General features: G+C 44.8%; 1 protein-coding gene and 1 long non-coding RNA gene across 4 annotated transcripts in view; one reads left to right on the top strand and one right to left on the bottom strand.

The window, feature by feature from the left end:
• PPM1L (protein phosphatase, Mg2+/Mn2+ dependent 1L) overlaps positions 1-21,902 on the top strand; it is a 204,113-nt gene that overhangs the window by 15,742 nt on the left and 166,469 nt on the right. The gene's annotated exons all lie outside the window — the stretch shown is intronic.
• Positions 10,754-12,117, bottom strand: LOC307217303. The gene is made up of 2 exons (XR_013839547.1): positions 11,698-12,117; positions 10,754-11,329 (listed from the first exon to the last, which is right to left on the bottom strand). It is a non-coding gene; the product is annotated as an uncharacterized lncRNA (long non-coding RNA).

Below are 21,902 nucleotides of genomic sequence, written 5' to 3'. Positions count from 1 at the left end.
TTCAGCATGACCTACAGCCACTTGCTACCGGAAGTATTCTATCACTTGGAAAAGAAGTGTGTGTGTGTGTGTGTGTGTGTGTGTGTGAGAGAGAGAGAGAGAGAGAGAGAGAGAGAGCGAGAGAGAGAGAGAGAGAGAGAGAGAGAGCGCGAGAGAGAGAGAGATGGAGAGAGAGAGAGAGAGAGAGAGAGAGAGAGATGGAGAGAGAGAGAGCACAACAGGACACTTTTAGTTCCTTTGTGATTAAAGCATTGGGAGGTTGAGTCTAATTCTCTTTCATAAACTGAATGATAGGTCTAGTAGAAATATGGTTTCTCTTTCTGATGAGCCTAAATCTGAAATGTCACCAAAGGCTGTAATCTGAGCTGTGTGCTCTTCCCCTTGCTAAGTGAGTGGCCAAGAGGAGCTAATGATCCCTGGACAATCTGATTGGTATAGTTGTCCTCGGTTTCAGTGGCTCAGCTTGCAGGCTTATGTGACATCCCTGTTCAGGGACGTGGGATCGCTTGCTGTGATCATCCCAGCAGAGGACAGAGAAATTTTCCCAAAGAAAGGGGAAACAGAGAAGTACCGTATTGGCCCAAATATAAGCCGCACCTGCAAATAAGCCGCACCTTTAAAATTCAAGGCTTATTTGTGTGTGTGGCCTGCCTCCTGGCACTACCGCCCTGAAAGGGGGGGGCTGGTGCTCGGTTCCGAGCGCACTGCACACCTGTCTCCTGACAATACCGCCTTCCGGCACTCCTAGCACTGCCTCCCCGAGCTGAAGCTGGGGGAGACTTGGGAGTGGTGGGCAGGCTGCGCGCCATTGCCCAGCACTCAGGGCTGCTTCCGGGGGGGGGGGGGGGAGCCACACCACTTTGCCGGTGGCATAAGGTCACAAATACAAACCACACTTTAACTTTTCACTGTCAGAATTTGGGGCTTATATTCGGGCCAATACGGTAAGTTGCACAAAACAAAAGCAAGCTGAGATCTCCGGTGTCAAAACAGAAGTGAAGGCTCCAGTGTAATGCCTTAAATCAGCCGCCAAACAAATGATGTTGGATCTATGACTCCCATTAGCCCCATGCAGCATGACCAATGATCAGGGAGGATGAAAATTGTACTCCAAAACACCTGGAGGGCACCAAATTGGGGAAGCCAACTTGTCTGCAAAGAAATACTGGTAGTTAGATGGGCGCTTGAGCGTCTGTTTCTGGGAGTTGAACTAGCTTGGACCACTTGCACGCAAGGTCTTAAAAGCTCTTTTCAAACTGGGTTTTCCCAGTGTGGGAAGATCTTTTTCGCTTTCAGACTTGCTCACTGGCCTCTGGGACGGTCTCAAAGGAACTCCACGAGATCTCATGAGAACCTCCTAGAGCTCAGTAAGCAGGTCTGGATGCTTAAAAGCGCTCCCCCTTTCTTGGAAGCTAAGGATAGTCACGCAAGGATGGTTCAGGTATAAGTGTTTTTGCATATCCACAATTTATCAGTAGAAGTAGTCATTGCTAAAAATGTCTGGAATGTGGTGCCTTAGATCAACGAATGCATAGGCTTCACAAGGTTTTCAGATTTCTTTGGTCAATTGCCTATGAACCACTGCTGAATGTCAAGCTAGTTATGTAATTGTCAGTATTTTGCAGCCTGTTAGTGAGAAGTCAGTAAGATCACAGGCTAACTCTCTTGCCACCAGCATGTGTTTTGGGCTCTTGCAAATGTCTCATGGTGCATTCTCCGTTATGTAAGCAGACACAGTTTTAGAACCATCAGGTAAGTAGCAAAAATCAAGACTAGAGCCGGACAGTGTTAATTAGTGTTGTCATGAAGTGTATCCCAGTTTCAATAATATAAAAGTTTTATCGGCACCGAATCAGTTGCATGCTAATTGCAATTCACCTTGACATTGATAGTGCATTTAATGTTGGTAGAGAGCCCAACCGCTTTCTACTGTATGAATACTTAATCATGAGATGACTGTTTTGTATAGAACCTTGAAGCTTTAATGGCTATTGGCTACCATTTACTTAAGTAGGTTTTACAAGAACAAATCTTTGCACAATAGGGTTAGGTTTCGAAGGCTTGGGAAGTTAGCTGCTTTTTTCCATTACATCCTTGTAATGGCATAAGAGTTAAGTTATAAAGATCTACATAGCCAATGTTCCACAGCTAGCTGAGGATTTGTGCATGCATTACGTAGCATTACCCTTTGGTAGCGAAGCAAACGTGTAAGTCAGGGGTAGTCAACATGGTGCCCTCCAGATGTTGGACTCCATCTCCCATCAGCCTCAGCTGTCATGGCCAATGGTTAGAGACGATGGGAGCTGTAGTTCATCAACATGTGGAGGGCATGGTTTTGCTCACTTCTGCTCTAAGGTAAAAATGAATGTGCCAAGGAGTAGCTTTGACCTACTCCTAGTATAGGGGAGAGAGAGAGAGATCATCCAAGAGGAAATCCCATAAGAATATGGTGTGTACATGTCATCATTTGGAAGGGTAGCTTTTCCCCATTCTCATACCCGAGCACAAAAATCAGTGTTCAGTAAACCACTGATGAGATGTTAGCATTAGCATATTAAGTCTGCGTAATATGCGGAACAGAAATCTGATAGTGTGGGATCTTGGACCTAGTAGCTTTCAGCTCTTAACTGTAATGCTATAGAGGTGTCAAAACAACCCAGGAAACACAGTTGCGGATAGGACCAGGGGTCTGTGTGCTGGCCCTACCCCTACCCACTTCTAACTTTTATGTGCTGAGGTGGTCTTACCTGCCTCACCTCTCACCTTGCCAAATTGAGCTGGTTGGACTGAAGGAATATTCCAATCTTCCCTGCTACGGGGAATCCCATGGGATCAGGAATTCTAAGGGCCCTTGGCTTAATGCATATAGAATCCTCAGTACAGACAGGGTGGTGCACATGGGATCAGTTAAGCTGGGGGTGGTACACACTGCCCCTAGGCAGTTTGCAACCTTGTGTATTCTTTTGAACGCCAGAATAGGGTTTAGCAGCACGCCAGTTCTTCTGTCGACACGTTTTTCATAGTGGCTAGCAACAGCGTACAACCTTTCAATTTAACGATGATAGCTCGCCACCCACAAACTAGCAGATACCTTTGCACTAGTGGAAATGAAAGATACGTTGGGATCAAGCGTCTGCTGTGATCATCTGAAGCCCCATCACTGTTGAGAGAAGGATAAGCAAAGTCTGCGATTGGTATGTCTGCAGGAGATGGCTGCCAGTGATTCCAAATGGATTTGTAATGTCACTATCATACAACAAATAGACAAATCAAAGGAGGCATATGCTTTGAAAAGCAAATAAATGTTCAGGTTTTGATGTAATGTTACCTCTTGTGGCTTGCTAACCGTTTTGTTTATGGTCCTGATCACATTTCCATAGGTTTGCTGTTACAAATTCACACATTGTGGATCTGTTGCTCTCTTGCTTCCTCTAATGCATGCAAGGGGGTTCTTTTTAAAGACCATCAATATATACTTCCCCCAAACCAGTATCACTGGACCCCTGAGCAACTTCTGCCCTCCCCGACTTTCACTTTTCTGATCCTTTTTGTTATAATTTATACTTGCCACAAGTGTGCCTCTTCAGAGAGAATGGTAATCAAGTAATGCACCTATTACTTTTATTTATTGAAAAAAAGCTTGCAACCTTTTGCCTGAGCCTCTGGGCACATTTACATAATGAAATGGTTATCGTGGGGCGACCGGGATGCTTGCTGAATGCATAAGTATGTTCCACTTAAGAAAATGACAAAAGACGTTGTCCTCAAAACAGTCGCGGGAGGGTGCTTTAGGATACGGTTTGAAACAAAAGACAGAAGGTGTTTTTAGAGCATGGGTTCGAAAGCAAAGTGAAGCCCTCTCCTTGCCCTGGACCAAGCACTGCAACATGGGTGGAGAACCTCATGCCTAGGGGTCAAGTGCAGCCCTCCTATTCGGCCCTTGTGATTTGCCCCAGGCCACAGCCCTTGCTGACCCTACAACACATCCTTAATGGACACATTTGCCCACTCTTGCTTGTCTGGGTGGAGGATAGAAAATCCTCTGTGTCTCTGTGGGTGTAGAAACTAGCCTACTGAACAAAGACAAAAATTTAACCCACCCACTTTTGCTTCTGGCTCCTCCCACCACTGGCATGTGGTATTCAGGAAGTTACCCAGAAGGGAATGTGGTCCGCTGTCTGAAAAATATTCCCCTCCTCTACAATTCTCAGTGTGGGATGCAGATGACATCTAGTTGCACCTGATTATGTTCTCCCTGGCCAATAATGGCCAATAATGTTCAGTCCTTTCCTGGAAGAAAGCAGTAGTGAAGACTGCAAATGTTAGTTACATTTTCATTTATTTGTGCATTCAGTGTTTCTACCGCCCTTTTATCAGAAGGTCCAAGGGTGGAGTACAACATTAAAAACACATTGCAGAGCATCAGTGAGATAAAAATAAATAAATGGCAGAATGGCCTTCATAGTAAAATCATCATCATAGCCTACTTCCTTGCACTTTCATAGCAATAGGTCTAGGTAAAGAGGAATGCTTTTGCCTGGTGTCTAAATACATGTAGTGATGGTGCCAGGTGAGTCTCTCTGGGGAGAGCGTTCCACAATCTGTTTTTTTAAAAAAATAATTTTTTATTAAGATTTTAAAGGTTACAGAAAAAAAAGGAATAATAAGGAATAACAATCAAAAAGAAAAAAGAAAAAACAATACGCATACAAAAAAAAATCATCAAAAAACCAGAAAAAGATAAGAGAAAAAAATAAAATAGAAAAAAAGTCAAACCTTTAACTCACTTACTTACATTATTTCCTTGACTTCCTCACGCCTCCCGTTTTTGTATTCTAATTCAATTAGATATTCCAGCAAATCCTTCCAACTTTATTTTAATCCCAATAATTTATCTTAACATACTATAATTCCCCTCTTTATATTCTAATTCATATAAATATTTCAACAAATCCTTCATCTTATTTTTACCCTTATATCTTATCTTATTATACTGTAATTTTCCATTCTTTCTTTCGCCAAATAACTGTCCACTTTTACTTTGTCCAATCTTAACTCTCGTCCAAACCTATATATCTGTACTTATTCTTAAGACGTTTCCCCTAAGGTCAAAAAAGATTCCATTCCACGATTTTCACATCTCTCATTGAAAAAAACAAGAAACAAATTATATTATATACATTTTAAATTCCCAACTTTCTTCCACCAGATCCCCTCCCCGGTTTCGGCCCCCAACAAAAAATCCATCAATCTCGGAAAACCATCAACCCGGAGATCTTAAATCCGAGGCTCTTAAGTCTCTTTCATGACCCCTCTGCCGGTCTTTTTGGTAGTCTTTGGTATTGAAAGCCAGGTCTCGGGGAAGCTCCAACCCAACGATAATCATATTCCTTCCTGCCAAACTTCCATGGTTAAAAATAAGGCCTATAGGATATTCCAAATCTTGTTTCACGCTCCTTTCCAATCCAAAGGCCCCCGAAACTCCAACCTCCACCTGGCTCCGATTTATAATCCAAAGGTCATCTGATCTCCACATGAGGTAATCTCTCCATCTTTCATTTTCCAGACCCGGCCAGGCTTCCATCTCCAAAAATTTACTTCGTCTTATTGCCATCATGTAAGGCCTCAAATTGTAGTCCACCATTTGCATCTGTAGGATTACGGCTCCCCCTTTCTTCCCTTTCACAACATGATTCTCCTTCTCAAATTTTCCAATTTGTTCAGTTGAAAGAGGTTCCTGTGCCGAGTCCTTATCAGGATCTTTACTAATACCCACTTTTGTTTCCAAAATTGCAACGTTAGTAGTCATAACATTTATCTGGTCTTGCAGCTTTCCCAAGAGATAGAATGTCCTGTTCAGTTCACACTCAATTTTCTTCCCGGCCGTCATCCTTAAACAGACCAAGGGCACAGGCAATTTCCCAGCTGCTCCTTGCGACAATGTCCCAAAGCTCCCTCTAGAGGGATTCAAAATTCTTTTCACTCCTTCCAGCACAGACCCAAAAGTCCAATACGTTAAATTGTAACAATCCTTCCTTCGTTTTAAGCATAAGCTTGTAACAAAGACAGACAGTAGAAACAAAGTCCTTCTTTTGTATCTTGACAGCTAACTTGACAGCTGTCAAATTTATCACCGTCAGCGGGCTCTCACAGACCACTCCTGGGTTTAGGGAAGTGGCACTTCAAATCCCAAATATTAACCTTCTCCTGCAGGCTCCCCTGCTTCCAAAAAGATATTGCTGGTGATTTCAATCAGTAGAATTTAAATCCTTTACATAAAACTCTCCACGGCCTTAGTTGACAGGTTCTTTCCTTCAGTTAATTTACAGAAAGGGGAGGCGGACTTCCTGTTTGGACCTTCCCCGATCGGTGCCAATTTAAAGATATTTTAAAAATCCAATTTCCGTTCTACTCACGGGTTGTCGTTTGAAATCCAATTGTCCACAAGAAAAAGTCAGCGCTCTCCGGCAACGGCTACGCGGCTTCACTCCGTAAAAATAGCAGTCGATTCAAAACACCGCGCCGCTCACCCCACAACACTTTGGAACCCCCGAAAAGGGGTTTCCCTGCGGGTAGGGGGGGCGCTCCTGGTGTCAGCCGAATCCCACGTTCCCAGGCTTCATCCGCCTGGGATTTCTAAAGGGTCTCTGCCTTCGCCGCGGCGGCACAACCCGAATTCCATGGAGCGGGTTCCCCTCTGTCAGAGGAACGCCGCCATTGCCGATGGCGCTAACCCGGAAGTCCCAAGCGTTCCACAATCTGGGAGCCACCACAGAAAAGGCCCATTCATGTGTTGCCACCCTCCAAACCTCTCCTGGATGGGGGGCATAGAGAAGGCTCTCAGATGACAAGTGCAGGGTCCGGGTTGATTCATATGGGGAGAGGTGATCCTTAAGGCCTTGAGGTCCTGAGCGATATTAGATTAGAGTCTTCCTCAACCAGGTGCCCTCTAGATGTTGTGGCCTGTATCTCCTGTTAGCCCCAGCCAGCATGGGTGGCGGTCAGTGGTGACGGGGTTGTATTGCAAAATATCTGGAGGTATCTGGTTGAGGTAGCCTGCTCTACATGCACATGTTGTCAGGGCTGGCGCTTTGGAGGCAAGCAAGTGTGTGGCTTGGTAGAGGTTCAGTCTGGCTGTTGTCAATTCCTAGCCATCTGGCTTAGGTGGAGAAGCCAGGCCAACACCAGAAGCTCGATAAGGGCATTGGATCCTGCTTGGCTGAATGCTACAGGATGCCCCTTGGCCATCTGCACTCGGGAAGTCTACAGCTCATTCTCCCATGGTCATTCATTTGCTCCTGCATCAAAGACATGGAAGAAATACACCATCCTCTGAAGAACTTGCCTATTGGGCATGAGTCACTTTTCTGGGCTTCAGTCTTTTCAGTCAGGCGGCCTGCATCCAGATTAGCAACATGCAGAAAGGAAGGGTGGACTTGTCCTGAGGCTAGCTGGTTCTTATTCTCGCGTGCTGTAAAAGTTCAACCTTGGGAGTGAAGAAGGGTCACAGCTCTCCAGCGATTGACGGAACGGATGTCACTCGGTGGTAGGGTACATGCTTTGCATGCAAGAGATTCAGGATTCAATCCCTGAGTTTTCCTGGGAAACGCTCTCATGTCTGATTCTCGGCATCTCTCCAAGGTTTCAGTGTAGAGCTAAACGGACCTACAGTCTGACTTTGATTGAGGAAGATTTCTCCACTACTGAAGCTTCAGCTGTCCGAGGCTCAGTGATGAGGAATGTGTGTGTCACACTGCCCTCACAAGCTTGGTACAGGGTGCTCTAGACTAAAGGGAGACATGATTGTGCCTTGGCTTGCTAGATAATATGGCCTCCTGTGACCCTGTTTAACAGCGGTGGCCGGCCAAATACAACCTGAGCTTTAACAAGTCATTCTATTTATTTCTTGATCAGATGAAATCTTGGCTGGTTGCCTGTACAACAAGCTGGATCTGGGCTGTCTGCAGCTCTGTTAACCTTGCTTAATCTCTCATCTTGCTTCTGTTGCATAGCCTCATGTGGATGATGGCTTGGAACTTGCATCTTCCCAAGCCTGGCCCTTATTTCAGATCCTCTGCAGATTCATCATCCCTTACTCTCGTTTCTTGCAGATTAGCTGACAGGGCAGGCATGCTTTTGGCTACAGGTGTTAGAGACTATAGGGTGCCATTTTTGCCAGTCATTTTGGGATGTAGTCGGCGTGGGAGGGGAAAGTTCCCTTTGATCAGTGTTTGCAACTTTTCTGTGGAGGAAGAGATGCCTTGACAACAGCAACTTTTAAAAGGGCCTTTTCTGTAGTGGCTCCACATTTGTGGAATGCTCTCCCCAGAGAGGCTTGCCTGGTGCCATCATTACATGTCTTTAGGCCCAAGGCAAAAACATTCCTCTTTATCCAGGCATCTGGCCATTAAACAATCTTTGACCTTTTAAATGGGGGAGGGACTGTTATTGTTTTTCTGTGATGGTTTCATTGTCTTTTATTCTAATGCTATGTAAAATACGTTTTTAATGTCGTACATCTCCCTGGGGTCTTTGAATAAAAGGCAGTATATAAATTGAATAAATAATATAAAAGAAAAGAATTTTGTATCTAGAGCAAGAGTGGAGAATCTCAGGCCTGGGTGTCAAATGTGGCCCTCAAGTCCTTTTGGAGTGGCCCTCACTGACCCTGCTTTGCAGGCCCTAAACATTCACTGTCTTTGAACTCTTAACAATGCCCCTTGTTTGCATGGATGAAGGATACAGAGAGGGGTGCAAGTAGCAACTAGCCCACTATACAAAGATATACTTTGAAGCCATTGCCACACTACTTTTTTCTCTGGCTTCGCCCCACCACTGCCATATGGCCCTCCTAAGGATGCCCAGAAGAGAATGTGGGCCTTGGGCTGGAAATTCATTCATTCATTCATTTCATTTATATACCACCTTTTTCTTCCAAGGAGCTCAAGGTCCTCCTCCTCCCCCATTTCACCCGCACAACAACCCTGTGAAGTAGGTTAGACTAAGAGATTATGACTGGCCCAAGATCACCCAGTGAGCCTCATGGTTGAGAGGGGATTCGAACCCTGTTCTCCCAGGTCATAGTCCAGCACTCTAACCATTGTGCCATGCAGGCTCTGCCCTGATCTGGAGAGTAGCAAAAACTGCTAGCACTCCCCGCCCCCCCCCTATTCTAATTAATGTTTTAGGAGATCACATTCTTCTTATTTGTGGCAGTCTGCATTGTTGAAAAGCTGAGTGGAGTTTTTCAGGGCTTATTGCTAACCTTTACTCATCTATTTATCTTTCTCCCTGTAGTGCTCTCAAATTAATCCCCCCCCCTTTGTTTATTTGTTTGTTGGACAGTTTGTTACTTCAGTTTCCCCAGGATCTTGATTTTAATGCATTTCCCAACCTCCCTGTAGACGGCTCACTTATTTTGCCCCCAGAGACCTTCAAACCCAATGTTTGCTTTGGCCTTTCTTGGTCCAATGAAAGCTTGGTGCTGCAATCAAATTGGTCCCCAAGGTGCCACGGCATAATTCTGTGTGTTCTGCTGATTAATACAACTGCAACCCTGGAATCTTCCCTGCCTCTTCAATAGGTCATTTCTAGGAATAGTTTGTGCCTTAGCCTGAAATTATTTTATCTGGAATCAACCCCACTTATTTCAACAAAGGTGTTTAGGACTTCGTCCTTATGACTTATCCCAACATTTGGTCATCTAGTTCTGGAGCACCTAGAACTGGAGTTCAGAAAGCTTTGTCCTCTGTACCACACGAGAAACCATTACCTACCTATTTATCTACTTGCACTGGCGTGCTTTCAAACTGCTAGGCTGGCAGGAGCTGGGATAGAGCAACAGGAGCTCACCCCGTCATGGGGATTCGAACTGCCGACCTTCTGATCGGCAAATCCAAGAAGCTCAGTGGTTTAGACCACAGCGCCACCCGCATTCCTATTGTTCTGCTAGTACTTTACCCTTTGCTTTAATGAGGTACAGTGGTACCTCGGGTTACATATGCTTCAGGTTACAGACTCTGCTAACCCAGAAATAGTACCTTGGGTTAAGAACTTTGCTTCAAGATGAGAACAGAAATCGTGCTCTGGTGGCGCAGCGGCAGCGGGAGGTCCAATTAGCTAAAGTGGTACCTCAGGTTAAGAACAGTTTCAGGTTAAGAACGGACCTCGGGAACGAATTAAGTTCTTAACCAGAGGTATCACTGTATTAGGGATGGAGTAGAGGGAGAGCCACTGGTGTCCCCTCACACCAGCAACTGTCAAACTTGGTTGCGGAGGGTCACTGGCTGTGATTTGGGCCAGACCTTTTCTGGGGAAATTTCCCACAAATGGAAGATTTTTCTGCATTTTATTTTTCCAGGGATAAGTGTCGTGTTTCGTAGGTGCAATGACTAACAATAAATGGTTGCCAGTTGCAATTAAAATATTAGGCAAGTTTGGCAGGTCAGTGTTTTGACCTTTGTTTGCTAAATAGAAATAAGATAAACCTGCTGGCAAGATGAGATTGCTCTCTGGGACAGAATGCCCTCCGGATGCTGTGAATCCCAACCTCCCCATCACCCTTGACTGTTATTCCTGACCATGTTCTTACTGGCTGGGGCTGATCTGAAGGGCCATCTCTGTTCTAGGGCATCAGAAAATTTTTCCAACACAAAACATAGACTTTCTATGCTTCTAGTTCAAAATAATGTAATTTTCGCATAGGAGGATTTTCTGGAAGCCCCACACCACAGGGTTTTGGTCCCCCCCCCCCCAAGAAGGCTGGCCTTTTGCCCAAGATTTTGTAACGAGGTTTTGTGCTGGAAGGTGGTCGTAAGAAACGACAAACTCTAAACGCATCTTCGTTTTAAACACTCTAGGTTTTATTAATTCAAATTAAATTAGGGTTCAAGTGCCAGGTACCGCAAGCGCTCATCTAAGGCCCTTGATCCCAGGCGGCCTGCTATGTTCCATTCTAAACAGAGAAGTTCTGTTTGTCCAATGTGGCATTATCTGATGAAACAATGTTTGCATTTCCAAGCATAAAACCGCAAGGGAACCGAGAGCCCTCTCTAAACCACTTGGAGTAATGGCAACAGTGCAGCAGTAGATGTGCGTCATTCTAAATTCCTCCTTGAAAGTAGCGCCGGAGGAGTGCTCTGGCTTCAAGATGGGTATGGCATGATTATACCTCGGCAAGAGCTCTGCAAGACTGGTGTTTTATTGTGTGTGCATACTGCTGCATGTTCCTGAAGTTACTAGTGGATTTATTCTGCTTTGGTTTGTTCCGCAGTGCTTCCCCAGTGCTACCACTTTGTTGCTGTCTAGAGGGGCAGTGGTGCCTTTTAACCTCCTCTCTTCTCCAGCCTAAGGGACGTGGGTGGCGCTGTGGGTTAAACCACTGAGCCTAGGTCTTGCCGATCAGAAGGTCGGCGGTTCGAATCCCCACGACGGGGTGAACTCCCGTTGCTTGGCCCCTGCTCCTGCCAACCTAGCAGTTCGAAAGCACCTCAAAGTACAAGTAGATAAACGGGTACCGCTCTGGCGGGAAGGTAAACGGCATTTCCGTGTGCTGCTCTGGTTTGCCAGAAGCGGCTTAGTCATGCTGGCCACATGACCCGGAAGCTGTACGCCGGCTCTCTCGGCCAATAAAGTGAGATGAGCGCCGCAACCCCAGAGTCAGTCATGACTGGACCTAATGCTCAGGGGTCCCTTTACCTTTTTACTACTCCAGCCTGCACTTCTGCCTCTGATTCTGCCCCAGCCTCTTCCTACTTACTAAACCCTATTACCGTTTCAGTTTCTGACACATCTCTCTCCCAGTCTGCTCCCTCTGACCTCTCGTTGTTGTCCCACCAACAATAATTGAAATTGAAATACTTTATTGTCACTTGTACAACTTGTATACAGTGAGATTACACGAGCACCCCCCACTCAGCTCTCTTAGTCTTAATTCCCCTTGTTTACTCACACACACACACCAAACCCGAAAGTCAGTTGCCCTGTTGTTAGCTTTTCATTCAGCAGCCTAACAGCCCATGGATAGAAGCTGTTCTTTACCCTGTTGGTGCGACTAATCATGCTTCTATATCTTCTGCCCAAGGGCAGGAGATCAAGAAAGTGCTGGCCAGGGTGTGAATCATCTTGGAGAATTTCCCTCACTCTCCTGAGGCAACGTTCTTCCACGATGTCATCCAGTGAATTCACGGGACAGCCCATAATATCTTGTGCTGTATTCACCACCCTCTGTAGGCACTTCCTATCAGTTGATGTCAAACCAGCGTACCACACCGTGATGCAGTATCCCCTGGCTCTGAGCCTTCTTCCCCTGGGGGTTCCCTTGGGGCTTCCCCAGCTCTTGCCTCCCACCACTCCTCGGCATCCAGCCAGTCCATGGCATCGGCTGTATATGGTACATTTTGTTTGAGTGATATTTCTTTCATTTCAAATTTCAGCATTCTATGCCTGTAACACTGAGCTGGCCTCGTGGATCATTGACTCCCCCCATCTCTTGCTGATAGTATGGTCATCATATTACAGTGGTGCCCCGCAAGACGAAAAACTCACAAGACGAAAAACTCACTAGACGAAAGAGTTTTCTGTCTTTTGAGGTGCTTCGCAAGACGAATTTCCCTATGGTCTTGCGAGTTCTTGCGAGTTTTTTCCCTTTCTCCCCCCCCCCTTTTTCTAAGCCGCTAATAGCCGCTAAACCGCTAATAGCGCTAATCTGCTAAGCCGCTAATAGCCGTGCTTCGCAAGACGAAGAGACTCGCGGAACGGATTAATTTCGTCTTGCGAGGCACCACTGTATTTCAGAATGGATGTTAAGGTGCTCGGATATTGCTTGATGTGGACTAGAAACAGCTGCATTGCCCAGGAGCCAAGGTCCCATTCTTGAGCCAATTGGGTGCTCAGAATTAATGCTCAAAGGGAATGAAAGGACATGTGAGCCAATATCACTTAGGTTTAGGGATTGAAAGAAATTCAATTCGTTTTGCAATTAAAGGTGAGCCGGTCTGATTTGCACTTGTGTGAAACAAGTACAGGAACTGAAACACAACCATGCTTTGAAATTTGCACTTCTCTGAATTTTGAAATGCAGTTCTCCAGATGAGTAATGTGTACAAAAACGTCTCTCCAATAAAAATGCATATAGTAGTGACAGTAGCATACAAAAATGTGTTACGTTAGGGCAAATTGCGTTGCAAAAATGTGTATGTTAGGCAAATTGTATGTACACACGTATATTAGAAGAGATGCACACTAAAACGCTGAATTTCCACGAGGCCTTTATTTTAAATGCAAACTGAATTTATCGTTGGAAAAATGAGAACTGAAAGAAACAGAAGTGGACAGATTTGTCCTCTGGTCCTTTTGAACTTGCACCTGCTTTGTATTAAATTAGGGGTAAATGGTGCTCTGAGATACATACATATAAATGATGTGAATCCAAGATGTAGAAATAATGGATGGTTTTGCCGCAAGACAAACTCATAACCTATAAGTATGTTTTATATCTAGAAGTATATTTACTAAATATTTCATTGAAGATTAACCTAGATGTCTGTGTGTGGCATCAGCTTTGCTATTGCTTACAGTCTGGTATTAAATCAATGGAAGTGCAGCATCATTCATTTCTGTATAGTCAATGCACTATACTTAGACTTTTAGAAGTAATCTAAAATTCATTTTCCCTCATCTGTATAGATTTTCCTTGACAAAGAGAGAAATACTGACGCAGCATTGGAATAATCTCTTGATCCCATGCTACGAAAGGTGCTTAGAGCTGCCCTCTGAAGTGCAACTTATACATATTTTAAACCTCCTCTGCTCTGAAAAACAAATTCACATATCCACATATTTATATCACTGTTTGAATAATATGTGTAATCCCTCCATTTAAAGCCTGCTATAGTTTTACAGTTTTGACTTTAGACTTATCTGAGTGATATTTCCCGCAAGGTAATTTCATGCACAGACATTACTTCTCTGTATATGGCCATCGTTGTACACATTTCTGTTTGCCCAGTGGGAAGCTGTAACTGGCAATGAGTCCACTCCCAAGATACACATAGCAAAAATAGACATGCATGCTTTTGGCCTGGTGCAGATATAACCCTGAAAATCCCAAGGAAGATTTTTTTCTAAAGAAGCATTGTTTGTTCATTTATGTATACCACCGTTTCAGAGGAAAGACTTGTAAGCATAACTAAAATACTATTAAAAACCAATTTTAATTCATGCAGAATGAACTCAAAATAGCAGCAGTTCAAAAACCCAGCACAACCCTTTTTGCTTTGGTTTTACTAAAAGGTTTCTAAGTTTGGGGCTGTATGTTCTCAGTGGTGGTCGAAGCTGGTGGTATGGAAGTAGCCTTGGGAGTGCACACAATTGTACCCTTCTTCTACTTTATTCTGGCATGAATTCCCACTCCCTTAAGTAGTGTGAGTGTGCCTGAATTCATGTCTTGCTGTGGGGTTCTCATAGGCATCTGATTGCCACTGTGTGTACTGAATGCTAGATGGGCCTCTGTTCTGATTCAGCAGGGCTCCTATTACATTTTCCTTAACCATGGTTTAGGATTACATTTGCGCCAGTACTCACTGTGGTTAACACTAAACTAATCTGGGTTTGCCAAAGCTCTTTGGGGCCATCTCAGTAGGATGGTTTGGATGATACTCAAATGGTCTGATCAGGTCCATCGCATATCTGGAGCCAGCAAAGAAGTCCTGTCTCATCCATCTGGAAAACAGCCTTTCTAAATGCAGTCCATGAACTTACACCAATCTCCCATGATTAACTGCTATATAAGAACAGGGGAATTCACTATGTAATTTTAGTACCTGCACATAGGATTTTACCTATGGAGGCTGCATTTAGACAGGCCATCGCCGTATGGTTGGCAAAGGTGCTGTTGACTGAAGATGAGATCGGATCAGTTTCATCTGAGCTGGCCCAAAATGGTGGTCAAGATGGGAATCCCGGCAAACGCTAACCATGATATGTGTTTGGTGCTGATGTACTACTAATCTCTGGTGAAGGATGGGGGACTTCACGCATGAGCCCAGTATGGACTGACTCCAACTTTCAAATCAGGGTTTGCTGGGAATTAGAATTCCAATTGCAGTGTATTGCAAGGCAGAGGTTATCCCCCCCCCCCTTTAATGGCAATGATTCCTACTATTTGGAGAAATTGTCGCCTGTGTCTGAATTGTAAGGCTTGCAGTAGAGCAGAGTTGTGAAACCTGAGATCTAATCTGATTTGGAACGTAATGCAGATTGCAGTTTACTTATAGCTTGTATGACCTGTGGCTTGTGTTCTGTGTCTTTGCTTGAGCATCCTACATGAGCAACCTTGGATCAATAGAGCAGGAGCTTGTTAATACCCTGAGAGGCTTCTGGGATTGTTGAGAGAGCCTTAGGAAATAGTTGTAGACCTTTTTATTTTATTTTTTATTTGTTCTGTATGCAGGCTCCTGTCCTGTCCCCCCTTCTGTCAAAAGCTCTCTGCCATTCTAATCATTCAGAATCTGTTAACCTATCAAGCATGTGGCTGGTGGCCATACCCAGCTTGCCAGCCGTTGCATACTGCCAACTACTTGATTACCCTCCTGTTTTTATGGCTCCAAGCAAGCCTCGGAAAACCCAGGGGTTTATCAAATTCGAGGCAGGCAGCAGTGCATGGCTGGAATGTGAACAGAAGCCGACATTTGGCTTCCAGTCCCTTGTGAATACACACACACCTTCTGTTCTTAGCTGCACAGAATATGTCTGGAAATGCCCACTGCTGGAACAGGATTATATCTGGACAGTGGATAGTCCCCTCTACCTGGTTGGAATAGATGGTCCAAAAATGTTTCTTCCTGAGTGGTGAGGCACACAGGGTGAAGAGAAAAATCAAAGCCAGTACAGCCCCGCAAGACGAATGCCTCGCAAGACGAAAAACCCGCTAGACGAAAGGGTTTTCCATTTTTCGAGGCGCTTCACAAGACGAATTTCCCTATGGGCTTGCTTCGCAAGACGAAAACGTCTTGCGAGTCTTGCGATTTTTTTCGCTTTTTTCTCCATTTTTCTAAGCCGCTAATAGCCGCTTAGCCGCTAATAGCCGCTAATAGCGCTAAGCCGCTAATAGGGTTGCTTCGCAAGACGAAAAAACCGCTAGACTGATTCTTTTCATCTTGCGAGGCACCACTGTAGCTTTAAAGGACCAGATGGAACCTGGTGGATCTTCCTGGGCCGCCTGATGCCTGCTGAGTTGCCAGCTCCACTGCCACCTTTCGCTGCCGGCAGTAGTGGCACTCCAGCACTTTGGAAAAGAATCCATCAGATCCCTTTTTTGACCTGCTGGTACACAGAGTAAGGTGTGTGGATCCCACTTGCAGAAACCATGGGCTGAGACCCTGGCACTTTGTCTGAAAGAGAATAGTCAATATTAAGACCACTAAATGGAAGGCACTGTCATGGGCCAGGAGTCAGCTTCACCTGCTGAACACCAGCCTGAAGGAGGAGAAGATGCAGTGATTCGGAAGGGGCTACGACAGATACGACTGAGACAGAAACCACTGGTCCATATGGCTCAGTACTGTACGCTGACTGGCAGAGGCTTTCCAGGATTTCAGACAGGGATCCCAGCCCAACTTGGACATGCTGAGGATGGGAACTGAGAAACAGGTACTCTACCAATGAGTCTATGAAGTCTTCCAGTCCAGATAGTATTGATTTACACAAGTTCCAAGGGCACTTCAGAATAAAAAATTGTGGCAGAAGTCATGTCTGTATATATGAGGTGCAGGGTGTGTGTTTTTGATAGGGTTGTTTGGTTGGTTGTTTAGTTCGTTTTTGTTTGTTTGTTTTGGTGAATATTAGGTATATAATGGCTTGGGGTTCTTTTTCTCTAGGAGAAAATGTGCAGTGTAAAGAAGATCCAAATGCAAGGACTTTACCATCAAAAGTTAATAATCTCTAGGTAATTATCCTGCGGGGGAAATAGTACTGTGTGAATAGGACTAGTGAGAAACCAAAAAGGGGTGAGGAAAGGAATGCTTATCAATACCTTGGGTTACAGACGCTTCAGGTTACAGATTCTGCTAACCCAGAAATAGTACCTCGGGTTAAGAACTTTGCTTCAGGATGAGAACAGAAATTGTGCTACGGTGGCGTGGCAGCAGTGGGAGGCCCCATTAGCTAAAGCGGTACCTCAGATTAAGAACATTTCAGGTTAAGAACGGACCTCCAGAACGAATTAAGTTCTTAACCTGAGGTACCACTGTACATAGGAATGGAATAGGGGGAATCTGACTTCCCCCTACCATGCATTTAAGGAATGTGTTTAAGGCTTGCTACTTCTGTCCTTAGTGCAAGCAGAGAAGTCACTTAGCGCTTATCTAAAGTAAGCACATAGGCCTCCTCTAGGTGAGAGGAAGATCCAGATTGGACAAAGATCTTCTCTTGTGCAGAAGAGCTTCGTGTGTAGGGGCTTCTTCTTTTGATAACATTTTTTTAATTTTCCAAAAATAACAAAAAGAAAAAAGAAAATAACATCATAAACCAATTTTTGAACCATAATTTTTTGGTTGATTTCCCTCCACTCTGTGTGTAGGGGCTTCTCATGCTTGCTGAAAATGTGGGTGCTGGGCAGCTGGGCAGTGCATCAGGTGGAGGAGCTAGCCCATAGAGCCCCTGCAAACATCCACACACAGAGGCAGATTCCTCCTACTTAGTCCTCCAGTGAAACCTCATAGTGCCCACATTATTTCTGTGTTCACAGCATGTCACATATGTTATCTTGATAATCCTACAGCAATTCTGTAGGCGTTGTTGTCTTCATGCTACAAGAGACTTGGTTGGAGAGATAAGAGACACACTTGCTTAAAAGCACCCTGTGTGTTTAGAGACATGGAAGCCCCTGGCTCATCCTTTTAGCCACGAAGCTTACCACTTTAAATGTAATGCAGATGAGAAATGGCTTTTGTTTTATGTCAAACGGCATAACAAGTAAATAAAGCTGGTGATCATATAGATATTGTTGGTGAGTGAATCTCTCAAGGAGACAACTTCGATTCTCCCACTTATGACAGCTAAGATGATTTTCCACTCCGTTACAATTATTTCCTCCAAATTGTTCATATATTCAGTTACCCAAGTAGATTGTAAGTGCTCTATCTGTATAAGCATTTGGGGGGGGGGCAATGTTGCCAACGTACACTGAGCTGCTGGAGTGCAACGAATCAATCTTATTTCTTAAATGCATTCGGTGACCAGTTGGCACTTGCAAGGAGGCTTACAAATGTGTCAGGGCATATTCAGATTTCATCTCATTTCTGCATGTTTTTGAGAGGCAGTTGTCATCTGGACATGTGTGGAAGCATTGGCAAGATCCTGGCAACACACTGAAAATTCGTGGGGAGTTAATCATTCGACATGTGGAAGTGACAATGAGATACCCTCCTTATTTTGGGTTTTGTGTCAATGCACGACCTTAATCAAGATTAAATATACAACATAAAAATCATCAATTGGGGAACCTCTCCCCCAGTCTTGGCATCCTAAAAATGAAAGCCCATCAACAAATATTCAATGCGTAGAAATAAATTGCACCTGGCCATTTTCTCCTTTAACTTGTTTGGGATATGTTTTAACTGTGTACTTTACAGGAAGAACCATTATGAACCTCAGGCAAGCATGCAGTAGCATTTTAGCTGACCAATTCATCTTGGGGGAAGAGATGAAAAATACTTTGTTTTTGGGGTGGGAGGAATCACAGCCCAGCACTGTCTTTAGCATACGCACCGCCAGGGTGCAAAGATCTGCCCAGCGCCCCCGTTGTGAATGACAAGCGCTGCCGCTGGCGCAACGCGTCTTTGGTAAATGAGCGCACAAAGTCGGAAGTCCTTTAGTGAAACAGTAGGTATACATTTTGGTAACACCTAGGTATATATGTGTGCCTCAGCGCCTAGGGCTTGCCGATCGAAAGGTCGGCGGTTCGAATCCCCGCGGCGGGGTGCGCTCCCGCTGCTCGGTCCCAGCGTCTGCCAACCTAGCAGTTCGAAAGCACCTCCAGGTGCAAGTAGATAAATAGGGACCGCTTACCAGCGGGAAGGTAAACGGCGTTTCCGTGTGCGGCTCTGGCTTGCCAGAGCAGCGATGTCACGCTGGCCACGTGACCCGGAAGTGTCTCCGGACAGCGCTGGCCCCTGGCCTCTTAAGTGAGATGGGCGCACAACCCCAGAGTCTGTCAAGACTGGCCCGTACGGGCAGGGGTACCTTTACCTTTACCTAGGTATATATGTATTTTGTTTTTCTAGCTTGATCAAAATTATTTATTATTTCATAACAGGTAGATAGTTAAGAGCTTAGGCAGCTTCAGCAACTGGCGCCCCCCAGAAATCAGCGCCTGGGTGCCCCACACCCCTTGCACCCTCAGGTAAAGATGGCCCTGTCACAGCCCCCCCCCCTTCACCTGGATCCTTGCAGCTTCCCTTGGAGCCATATATTCCTTGCGCTGCCTTTTGAATCAAATCGCTGGCATTGAGAAGCAGAGGGGCCGTCACAGGCAGTCCTTCTGCCGCAACAGCTTCCCTGCAATCCGCTTCTACTTTGGATTTTATTAGAGAATGGCTGCTGCTGAGCTCAAGGGACAAGGGAGGAAAGCCGAGATTCTTCGCAAACCTTGGCAAGAGAAAAATTGGATTAAAGATGGTGTTACGGTTGTGAAGCATTTGGGTTACTGATAACCTTGGCTCTAGGGAAGGAGTTTGGCCGAAAGTCTGGCAGGATGGGGGGGAGCTGCTTGCAGTTTACAGAGTAGCGCGAAGCAAACTGAGGGATTTGTTTTCTCTTTGCCAGATATAACAGGTGGATTCTAACAGGGGCTTTTGTGCTAACTGAGACCACTTCTGTTTCTGCACTTGATGTTTTGCAAATTTCCCCCTCCCCTCCCACTGCAGCTGCTGCCCCCCCAAAAAAAAACACCTGGGGGGTTGCAGTAGGTAAGGGAGGTTTGGCCAAAATTGGGTACCTCACCTTGTGTGAGTAGAACTGCTTTCTCCTATCACAAAGCTCCACAATAGTTTTAATTTTATTTATATAACCAGGGAGCCCAGTCCTTCTTTCTTGTTTCCCTGTGAATCAGGCTGTTTAGGTGCAAGGCCTCTCTTTAGAATCCACCCAGGGAACCTGACTAGAGCCCAACTCTCTTTTATTTGATGTTAACCAAGAGCTGACTCTAGGATTAGGCAGGGGGAGGGGGGTTGTGCAAATTTGGGAGTGCCATGAAAGCAGAACATTACACACACACACACACACACACACACACAGAGAGAGAGAGAGAGAGAGAGAGAGAGAGCTATATATAGATAGATGATAGATAGATAGATAGATGATAGATAGATAGATAGATAGATAGATAGATATAGATAGATAGATAGATAGATAGATGATAGATAGATAAAGAGAGAGTGCTATTTACTACTATAGTCATACCTCGGGTTGAAGTAGCTTCAGGATGAGTATTTTCGGGTTGTGCTCCGCGGCGACCCGGAAGTTACTTCCGGGTTTTGCCTCTCAAAATGACGTCACGCGCATGCGCTGAAGTGGCGAATCATGACCCAGGCACGCGCAGATGCGGGGTACGTTCGCTTCAGGATGCGAACAGGGCTCCGGAATGGATCCCGTTCGCATCCAGAGGTACCGCTGTATTTATTCTTTCTTTCCTTCGTTTCTTTTTCACCACCATAGGGGCATCATTAGATTTTTGCCCCAGAGGCCTATTTTCATGTTTCTGATAGTCAAGGAACCCTCTAGAATGGAGGAGCGATTGGGTAGAAATAAGGAACAGCACCTTTAGAATGACTGGTTGTTCCTTCCGCTGGCACATTGGGCTGTTTGGATCCTAGCCACCCGCAGCAGAAAGTATTTTACCCTACAGTGCTTCAAAAGATAAATACAATTTATGAGGTTATACCCACTGACTCGCTGTTAATGTTTTTTCAGAGATCCCACCCCCCTCTCCCCCGGCAGTCCATTCCTGTTTATGTTTAGGGACAAACTTTCTTTGCTCAGACTATTATCTTGAGGCAACTTTACGGTGAGACGTTATAGGAAAGGAGCCTCTTCAGAGATGTTATTGTGATCTTATTGTTTATACTGCTGAGGTTAAAAGTGTCCCTCAGTGCAATTGCTTTTCAATCAAGAAAAGGGAAGTTGCCTGTTTTCAGTTCTATAATTGCATTGGTTTTAAAATCATGAAAAATATTTTTGTCTCCTTTGACACATGTTTGTGTGCCCTCAAAATGGTATAATCTATGGGGAGAAAAATCTAATTTTAAGACTTTCCATCTACCTGGATAAAAGGGCTTGTTTTCCCCCCCTCTCTCACCTTTGAAAATGTCCAATTCTTTCACCACCAGTGGGCACAAATATTTCCATCTCAGCTTGTTTTGCTGTAAATTAAATGTGCCAGAAGCAATGGTATTTTCATTCCTAAAATTGGACCTGTAAGTTAGAACTATAGACCGAGGAAAGAGATTCTAACCAGATGCACTGATTAAATGTCCACTAATTTTAACAGAAATCCGTTTGTCAGGTTCCTTCAGTCAACTTTTGTGAGTTCTTAATCTTTTGCCACTTTTGGGGACCTGGTACAGTCCAGACCCCACTACTTTTCACTATGAAAATACCAAACCTTAGCACAGGTTTCCAGTGTGTTTTATTATTTGTAATGTGAAGTCTAGCACACCGGTGCTACGAATGTGTTTGATGATACTGTAAACATGCCATAACTTCAGACGGGGCTATCTCAACACCAATAATTATATAAAAAAAGACCTGTAATAACACATTTCTTCACTATAAAAATGTAAGACCTGCAGCTCTCTGAGGTGATAGGAAGGGTTGGAGGATAGGATTGGAAATCAGGGTGACTT

Source organism: Podarcis cretensis (genome assembly GCF_951804945.1).
Source record: "Podarcis cretensis genome assembly, chromosome: 5".
NCBI lineage: Eukaryota > Metazoa > Chordata > Lepidosauria > Squamata > Lacertidae > Podarcis > Podarcis cretensis.
The sequence above is the reverse complement of the archived record's forward strand: the minus strand, read 5'-3'. Positions and strand labels throughout refer to the sequence as shown.